This window comes from Papio anubis, chromosome 1, assembly GCF_008728515.1.
Source record: "Papio anubis isolate 15944 chromosome 1, Panubis1.0, whole genome shotgun sequence".
Taxonomy (NCBI): domain Eukaryota; kingdom Metazoa; phylum Chordata; class Mammalia; order Primates; family Cercopithecidae; genus Papio; species Papio anubis.
The window spans coordinates 125,316,156-125,325,386 of NC_044976.1; positions in this window are offsets into that span (position 1 = coordinate 125,316,156).

A 9,231-nucleotide genomic window follows, 5' to 3' on the forward strand; every position below is an offset into this window, starting at 1 on the left:
ACTAAGCATCCACCGGGCTGGGTTAGGACAGGTATCTCGGGCTGCCTCCCACCCCGGTGGAGGCCGTTGCTGCTCTTCCAGCCAGCAGGAGCTGCCGTCACATGACATCTACCCTCTAGAGAATGATTTGTCTTCATTGGAGTTGGTTTCTGCTGCTGTTGTTGCTGCTACCTTTGCCAGCTACTTGGCTCCACCGCAGCTCAACCCTGTGCCTCCTCCATTTGACACATATGCTTTAATACAAACATATTCTTCAACAAACACATATTACAAATGTTTGCATTTCTGTTAATTAGAGAGCAGCAGCAAATAGGAATTTCAGCCCTCCACCCCTTCTCTCAAGGAGTTAAATTTGAATAAAAACGACATCACTGGCAAACATTGTTAATGGATCTATATACTATCTCATATGGACTGAATGTTTGTGTCTCCCCAAATCCATATGTTGAAGCCCTAATCTGCAATGTGATAGTATTGGGAGGTGGAGTCTTTGGGAGGTAATTAGGTCATGAGTGTCAAGCCCTCTTGAACAGGAGTACTGCCCTTAAAAGAAGAGACATAAGAGAGATGCTCACACACTCCTTCTCTTTCTCTCTCTCCCTCCCCCACATCAGGGTAAAGCAAGAAAGTGGCTGTCTGCAAACCAGGAAGAGGTCCTTCACCAGAAATCAAATCTTGGACTTCCCAACCTCCAGGACTGTGAGAAATCAATTTATGTTGTTTGAGCTACCCAGTCTATGCTATTTTTGTTACAGCAGCTCAAACTAACACACTATTTTCATAGACGATTTGGAAGTGTCTTACTATATTAAAAGACATATAAACTAGAAGTATATATATGTGTATCACATTTAATATATAGAATATATAAAATAAAGATAAGAAAAAATCAAGCAATTCACAAACTGTAGCCATTCTGTGCCTCCACTTAATTTATTTATTTATTATTATTTTTTGAGACAGAGTCTTGCTCTGTTGCCCAGGCTGGATTGCAGTGGCGTGATTTCAGCTCACTGCAACCTCCACCTCCCGTGTTCCAGTGATTCTCCTGCCTCAGCCCCTGGAATAGCTGGGACTACAGGCGCCTGCCACCATGCCCAGCTAATGTTTTGTATTTTTAGTAGAGACAGGGTTTCACCGTGTTAGCCAGGATGGTCTCCATCTCCTGACCTATGATCCACCCGCCTCGGCCTCCCAAAGTGCTGGGATTACAGGTGTGAGTCACTGTGCCCAGCCCATTATCCCTACTTTACAGAGCATGGAGAAGTTGAGTCTGGCCCAAGGTTAGGCAACTGGTTAGCAGCACAGCTGGCCTTTAGACCCACAGTGTTTGGCTCCAGAGCCCAGGATCTCAGTTGCTGCCCCACACAGCACAGCTTCTTAGCCATGGCCATGCATTAGAATCACTTGGGAAGCTTTGGGAAAAGAACAGTGCTTTATTCCCACCATGGGAGATTCTGACTCGGTAGTTCTGGGATGATCCTTGGTAGTTCAGGTGATCCTGATGTGCAGGTTGAGAATCAGTGGGTGTTTAAATAAATGGGAGCTGTTATCATCAGAGTGAGGGAGACAGGGAGGGCTTTATAGAGTGAATCTTGAAGGATGTGGTAGAGTTTCCTAAACAAAATGTAGATAAGAGCCATTCAGGCAGGGAGAACAGCGGGTGCAAAGCCACAGGGAATAAAGGTCTATGAAATAGGTTTCTGAAATCCGATTGTGTGTGTGTTAAGTGTGAGACAGGGTAACTGAGGGAGAGGAGGATGAGGAAGGAGGGCAAAAGACAGAGAGGAGAGGCTGGAAAGGCAGGTTGGGGCTACCATATGACAGGCGTAGAAATCATGCCAAGGCGTGGTGGTGGGCGCCTGTAGTCCCAGTTACTCGGGAAGCTGAGGCAGGAGAATGGCGTGAACCTGGGAGGCGGGGCTTTAAGTGAGCCAAGATCGCGCCACTGCACTCCAGCCCGGGCTTCAGAGAGAGACTCTGTCTCAAACAAACAAACAAACAAACTAATCATTTAGGCCGGGCGCGGTGGCTCATGCCTGTAATCCCAGCACTTTGGGAGGCCGAGGCGGGCGGATCATGAGGTCAGGAGATCGAGACCATCCTGGCTAACACGGTGAAATCCCGTCTCTACTAAAAATACAAAAAATTAGCCGGGAGAGGTGGCGGGCGCCTGTAGTCCCAGCTACTCCAGGGGCTGAGGCAGGAGAATGGCGTGAACCCGGGAGGCGGAGCTTGCAGTGAGCCCAGATCGCACCACTGCCCTCCAGCCTGGGCGACAGAGTGAGACTCTGTCTCAAAAAGAAAAAAAAAATAACCCAAACAAATAAAAAAAGAAATTATGCCAAGGAACCTAGACTTTATCCCACAGGCCAGGAGAGCCCCTGAAGAATTTTCAGGCAGAGGAGAGTATAATTTGAGCTCTAGATGGTTCTTATTTAAAAGCTCATCTTTTTGGCTCCAAGAATTTTGATATATTGAAGGAAAATGAACATAAGCAAGAAAAGAGAGATCACAATTTATAGTTAATTTAGCCAGAAGCATCACAGCAATTTTGGTGAGAGAAGAGAGTAGACTGTTGGGTTGAATGCACCGTGGGTGTTATTTCACAGACTTACCTCATTTGGGGGGAAAAGGAAGAAAAGTGAGTATTTTCACAGTGTAGGATATGGAGGCACGATTGGGGAGAATCCATTCGTGTGCTGGTCCCCACCCGGTGGAAGATGGCAGAGGGGCCTAACTAACTAGTGAGTTAGGTGGGCAGAAGGGCTGAGAGCTGTGGGGAGGAGCTGCAGGCCTGCCGGGGTTACCAGTGTAGGGGAGCTCTGTAGGGGTGAGGTGGGGAGGCAACGCAGTAGACACAGGCCTCTGAGAGCCTCCTCTGCAGCAACAAGCAGCTGCCACCTCCCCAGGGCTGCAGTGTTTTACTTAATGTTCTGGGCTCGACTTTTTTTTTTTTTTTTTTCGAGACAGATTCTTGCTCTGTCGCCCAGGCTGGAGTACAGTGGTGCGATCTCGGCTCACTGCAACCTCTGCCTCCTGGGTTCAAGCAATTCTCCTGCCTCAGCCTCCTAAGTAGCTGGGATTACAGGCGCCCGCCACCGCGCCCAGCTAATTTTTGTATTTTTAGTAGAGACGGGGTTTCACCATGTCCGCCAGGCTGGTCTCAAACTCCTGACCTCGTGATCCGCCGGCCTCAGCCTCCCAAAGTGCTGTGATTACAGGCATGAGCCACCGCGCCCTGCCTGGGCTCAATTTTTTAATGGTCTTCTTTTAAAAATTCAGATTTCTGTAAAATTAGATTGGGATATTTGTCAGTTCTAACCATTCATTGATGGTTGGGAGGATGATCAAGATTGAAGCAGTAAAGCCTCTTTTTAATCACAGTGCCTGATGTACTTAGATTCCCTGGGTATAATATGAGCCGTGCCAGCCACATTCTTGATTTGCAGCCCTTGGGACACTATGTTGAGATTTCCAGCCCTCCTTATTTTATGCTGAGAGTCAGTTGGAGCTAGATATGGCAGAGACTAGAAATCGCCATCATTAGATGAAAAGAAACAATGGTTAAGTCAGTCAGCTCCCTCTGGGTAAAACACAAAGCTTGGAAATAATAAGCAGCCTACACAAGCAACACGAGGCTGGGCTGGGTGTGCCTGCAGGAGGTGACCTCACATACATTATCCCATTTAATCTTCACAGCAATCCTCTGGCAAAGGTCCCATCATTATTCCCCTTTTGCAGATGGGGACGCTGAGGCTCAGAATTGAAGTAACTTTCTCGTAGAAGGTTACTAGCTGGTAAGTACCTAAGTCAAGATAAGAATTCTGGTCTAGCTGACTCCAATCCCAGGCTAAGCAGGGCTCTTTTTCCTCATGGAAACTTGCAAGAACTGTTTTCTCTTTTGTCCCTTCTCAGTTTTTAGGAGCTTCTGTCATACGCTCAATGTCAAAGTCCTCTGGAGATAAAAGCTCTGCTCCTAACTGAAGTGTGGACGTCTTGTCATCTGAACTCCAGATGGCCAGAGGCTCCAGTGTGCCCTGCAGCTCTGCCAGCTTCGCTGGGTGTCAGGTCATTCCTCCCAGTGACCTCAGATGCGAATACGCTCTCTATGCCAGTCAGCCACACTGGACCAGAGGGAAAACTGCATTTTTAGGAAGCTGCTTTATTAAGAAATTTTAAAACCATAAAGCATAGCAGGCATACAAAAGAGTGTATAAACACGTCCTTATCCCAGTTAAAGGAGAATGAAGTGAACACCTGTGTATTGCCTACCCTGATTGAGAACTAGAACAGTGTCAGGAGCTTAGAATTCCCCTGGCACCCCTCCCCAACCTCATCCCTGTGCCTCCCCCATGAGATCCAATGTGTGTATCTTTAAGCCTATTATTTACTTTTGCCTGTGTTTGAAGATCATACCACTGGAACATGCAGATTGTATGCAGAACAAGCCATCTTCCCTGGCTTGCTTCCTCCCTCAACATTGTGAGACTGAGTCATGGCTGCTGATGCACACACCTGTAGTTCATCTATTTCATTTTTGTTGTTGCATCATATTCTTTTGGATGACTCTTCATCCAATGGATTATTATCCATCCTATTCTTGATTTGGGTTGATTCTATTGGTTTTGGGGTTTAGTTTTGCAAATAATACTGTGTCTTTAGATATGCACATATTTAACTTGTCTTAATAATGCCAAATGGTTTTCCAAAGTGCTTGTGCCAATTACACATCAACTAGTAGTGGGTGAGAGGTCCCATTGCTCCATATACGATGTTTGGTATTGTCTGATTTTCACGGGTTTTTTTTGGTCACTGTAGTGGTTGGGAAATGATACTTTGTGATTTCCATCTTTTCATGTTTACGGTTATTTGTGATTCTTTTACTGTGAAGTCCCTGTTCCTTGCTTTTGCCTGTTTTATTTTTCCCTCAGAGGGGGAACTGCTTGACTTTGTAAGTTATATGAATTGCAAACATCTCCAAATTTGTGGCTTGTCTGCTCACTTTAAAAAAAATTATGGAACAGAAGGGCTTAATGTAATCTACTCAAATTTGTCAATCATTCCCCTTAGGATCTGAGCTTTTGGAGTCTTCTTTAAGAAATGTTTTCCATTGCCTTCTGAAAAATATCACAATTTTTCTTTACATTTGTGCTTTTAATTCAACCAGAGTTAATTTTTGTATGTAAAATTAGATAACTACTGTTCCAACATCATTTATTGAATATCCCACTTTTCTTCCCTGCCTGATTTGCAAGGCCAGCTCAATAATAAATCAAGTTTCCATCAATGTATGAGTCTGTTTATCAGCTCTCTGTTGTGTTGCATTGTTCAATTTGCCTCTCTCTCCCTACGCAAAGACCTCATTACCTTAATTATTAAAGCTTTATGACAAACACCCGTGATATATGGTAAGACAAATCCTTCCACCTTGTTCTCCTTCAGAAATGTCAAATCCTCAGCTGGGTCCGGTGGCTCATGCCTGTAATCCCAGCACTTTGGGAGGCCGAGGCGGGTGGATTACCTGAGGTCAGGAGTTTGAGACCAGCCTGGCCAACATGGTGAAACCCTGTCTCTACTAAAAATACAAAGATTAGCCAGGTGTGGTTGCGGGCGCCTGTAATCCCAGCTACTAGGGTGTTGCTGAGGCAGGAGAATCACTTGAACACGGGAGACGGAGGTTGCAGTGAGTCGAGATAGTGCCACTGCACTGCAGCCTGGGTGACAGAGTGAGACTCCATCTCAAGAAAAAAACAAAAAATAAAATAAAGAAAAGAAATGTCAAAGCCTCTTTTGTTTTTATGTAAATTTTACAATCAGTTTGCCATTTTCCATTTAAAAATATGTTTGGATTTTGACTGGCATTGCATTAAATTTATAGACTCGTTTGGGGAAGAATAAACTCTTTATAATCCTGAACATGGATATTTTCCCATTTATTTAGGTTTTCTTAATTGTTCTTTAACAGTATTTCATAATTTTCTCTCTAAAGCTTTAACAAGCCTTTTGTTAGTTTATTGCTAAGTTTTTAATATTTTTGGATGCTATTTTAAATGGTTTCTTTTTTTAAAAAATTCATTTTCCAGCTTCTTATTGATAAGATATAGAAATGTAATTAATTTGTATATGTTGAATTTGTACCAGCAATCATACTGTCTTATTAATTCTAATAATCTATCTTTAGATGCTTTTAAGTAGATGGGTAGATAAACATAGCAGCTGCCAATAATGACAAAATTTTCTACCTTTCTAATCCTTTTCCTCTTATTTATTTTTCCAGCCTTATTACACCGCCAGACCCTCCACTGTGGAGGGGGTAATAACAGGCGTCTTGATTTTACCGGTAAGTATGATGTGTGCTTTAGGAAGATATCATTTTGCAGATGCCATTGATTGTATTAAGTTCCCTTTTGTATTAACTTTCTATTGCTGCATAACAAATCACCACAAGTTTAATGACTCAGAACAACACACATTTATTACCTCAGTTTCCATGGTTCAGGAGCCTGGGTATAGCTTAGCTGGGTCATTTGGTCAGAGTCTCACAAGGATTAGTCAACATTTGGCCAGGCTGCATTCTTGTCTGGAGGTTCAACTAGAGAAGATTCTTTTCTCTAAGCTCATTCAAATTGCTGGCAGAATTCATTTCCTGGTGGCTACATGACTGGTGGCCCTGGCTTATTACTGGCTGTTGGTCACTCTCGGCTCCTAGTGGCTGCCCACAGTCCCCTGCCATGGGCCTTGGCAGTTCACAACAGATCTGTTGCATCAAGGCCAGTAGGAAAATCTCACTAGTCCATTAACATGGAATCTTATTTAAAAAAATAAAAAATAAAAAAGCATAATCTTGGGAGTGACATCCCATCACCTTTGCCACATTCCATTGGCCAGAAGCAATGCTCAGGGTTTGTGTTTTAATTTGAATTTACCAATGTTTAATTCATTTTTTAAAAAATCTATTATTGTTAGATTATTTCTCATCTTTGGTTCATTGGTAAATTTTATTTTACTTTTCTAAGATTAAAAAATAACTTGTATTCTTTGGGTCAGATTTAATTCTGGTGTACTCCCCCACCTCCCACACCTATTTCTAGATTTGGTTTGATCATAGCATGTTTAGGATGTTTGAATCAACAGTCTTAAGTAAAACTTGTCTATAATTTTCCTTTCTCGTACTGCCCTCAGGTTCTGATATCAATCCTTTGCTAGCCTCATAAAATGACTTTGGAAGTGGTCTTTTTCTTTTCTTTTTTTCTTATGCTCTAGGAAAAAAATATGTGAATTGGATTTACTTTGTTATTTAAACGTTTGGTAGAATTTGCCAAAATCATCTAGGCCAGTTTTCTTTGTGACAAAATTTTGAATCATTCTTTCATTTATAGTTTTAAAAATGATACTATGAATATTCCATTTTTCTATTTCTTCTTCAGTCAGTTTTGGTAAGTAATATTTTTCATTTCCAAATATCTTCTTATCTTTTTAGCATTTGTAGCATCATTCCTAATATGTTTTGTATTCTCTCTCTCTCCCTTTTCTCCCTTTCTCTGTTTTTCTGTCTCTTGTTTAATCCTGCCAGAGAATTAACAATTTTACTAGTAAATTCAAAGGAACAACTTTTGACTTTTGAAAAACCTCATCTAGTGTGAGTTTACTTTCTATTTGTTTCTGCTCTTGTCTCTATTTGTATATTCCACTTTATTTGGAAATCTCACGTTAATCTAATTTCTTTTTCCCTTTTTTTTTTTTTTTAAGACGGAGTCTCACATTGTCGCTCAGGCTGGAGTGCAGTGGCATGATCTCAGCTCACTGCAAGCTCTGCCTCCCGGGTTCACGCCATTCTCCTGCCTCAGCCCCTGGAGTAGCTGGGACTACAGGTGCCTGCCACCATGCCCGGCTAATTTTTTGTATTTTTAGTAGAGACAGGATTTCACCATGTTAGCCAGGATGGTCTCGATCTCCTGACCTCATTATCTGCCCGCCTTGGCCTCCCAAAGTGCTGGGATTACAGGCGTGAGCCACCGCACCCGGCCTAATCTTTCTAATTTCTTAAAATTTCATTCAACTCATTTTCAAACAATTCTCCTGCCTCAGCCTCCCTAGTAGCTGGGATTACAGGTGGGCACCACCACTCCCAGCTAATTTTTGTATTTTTAGTAGACACAGGGTTTCACCATGTTGGCCAGGCTGGTCTCAAACTCCTGACCTTAAGTGATCTACCTGTCTCGACCTCCCAAAGTGCTGGGATTACAGGTGTGAGCCATTGTGCCTGGCCTGAACTTTGGTATATATCACACTGAAGTCAGATAATTTTGTTTGTATGGTACCCGTCTCTACTAAAAAATACAAAAAATTAGCTGGGCGTGGTGGCAGGTGCCTGTAGTCCCAGCTACTTGGGAGGCTGAGGCAGGAGAATGGCATGAACTGGGGAGGTGGAGCTTGCAGTGAGCCGAGATCGTGCCACTGCACTCTAGCCTGAGCGACAGAGTGAGACTCTGTCTCAAAAAAAAAAAAAAAAATCTGTTGAACTTGCTTTAGTGTCCATTATGTGGTCAATTTTCATTAATATTCAATGTATAAGGAAAAAGTGTATTCTACAGATTTTATTATGTCATTCAATTTTTCTATATCCTTTTAGATTTTTATTTTGTCTACTTGATCAACTACTTCCTCAGAAAGATGTATTAAATTTTCCTGTTATGGTTGTAGGTTTGTCTGTTTTGTTGTAGTTCTGTAAATGTTTGCTTTACATATTTTAAGGCCATATTATTAAGCGTATTCTATATACTTTAAATTGTTATCTTTTCTTGGAGAACTCAGTGCTTTTTACATCAAAGCCTCCCCCCTACCGTCTGGTATTTATTAGCTATACCCACATTTTAAAAATTAAAATATACTTGAATCTTTTACAAATTCACACTTTCAATTTTTCTTTATGTTATGTTTTAAATGTGTTCCTTGTAAATAGCATTTATGTGAATAATTTAAAACATTTGGTCTGACAATCTTTTTCTTTTGCCTGGAGTCCATAACTTTCATTGTGATTATGGAACTATTTGGCTGTATTTATACCATTTTGTTTCATCCTTCCAATTTGTTCTTTTATGTGTTTTCCCATCCTTTCCTACCTTCTTTTGAACTGATTTTTTTCTCTATTTTTCAAACTCTACTAGTTTGAAAGTTGTAGGCTCTGTTTTAATTATATTTTTTTAATTTAAATGATCAAACTATGAA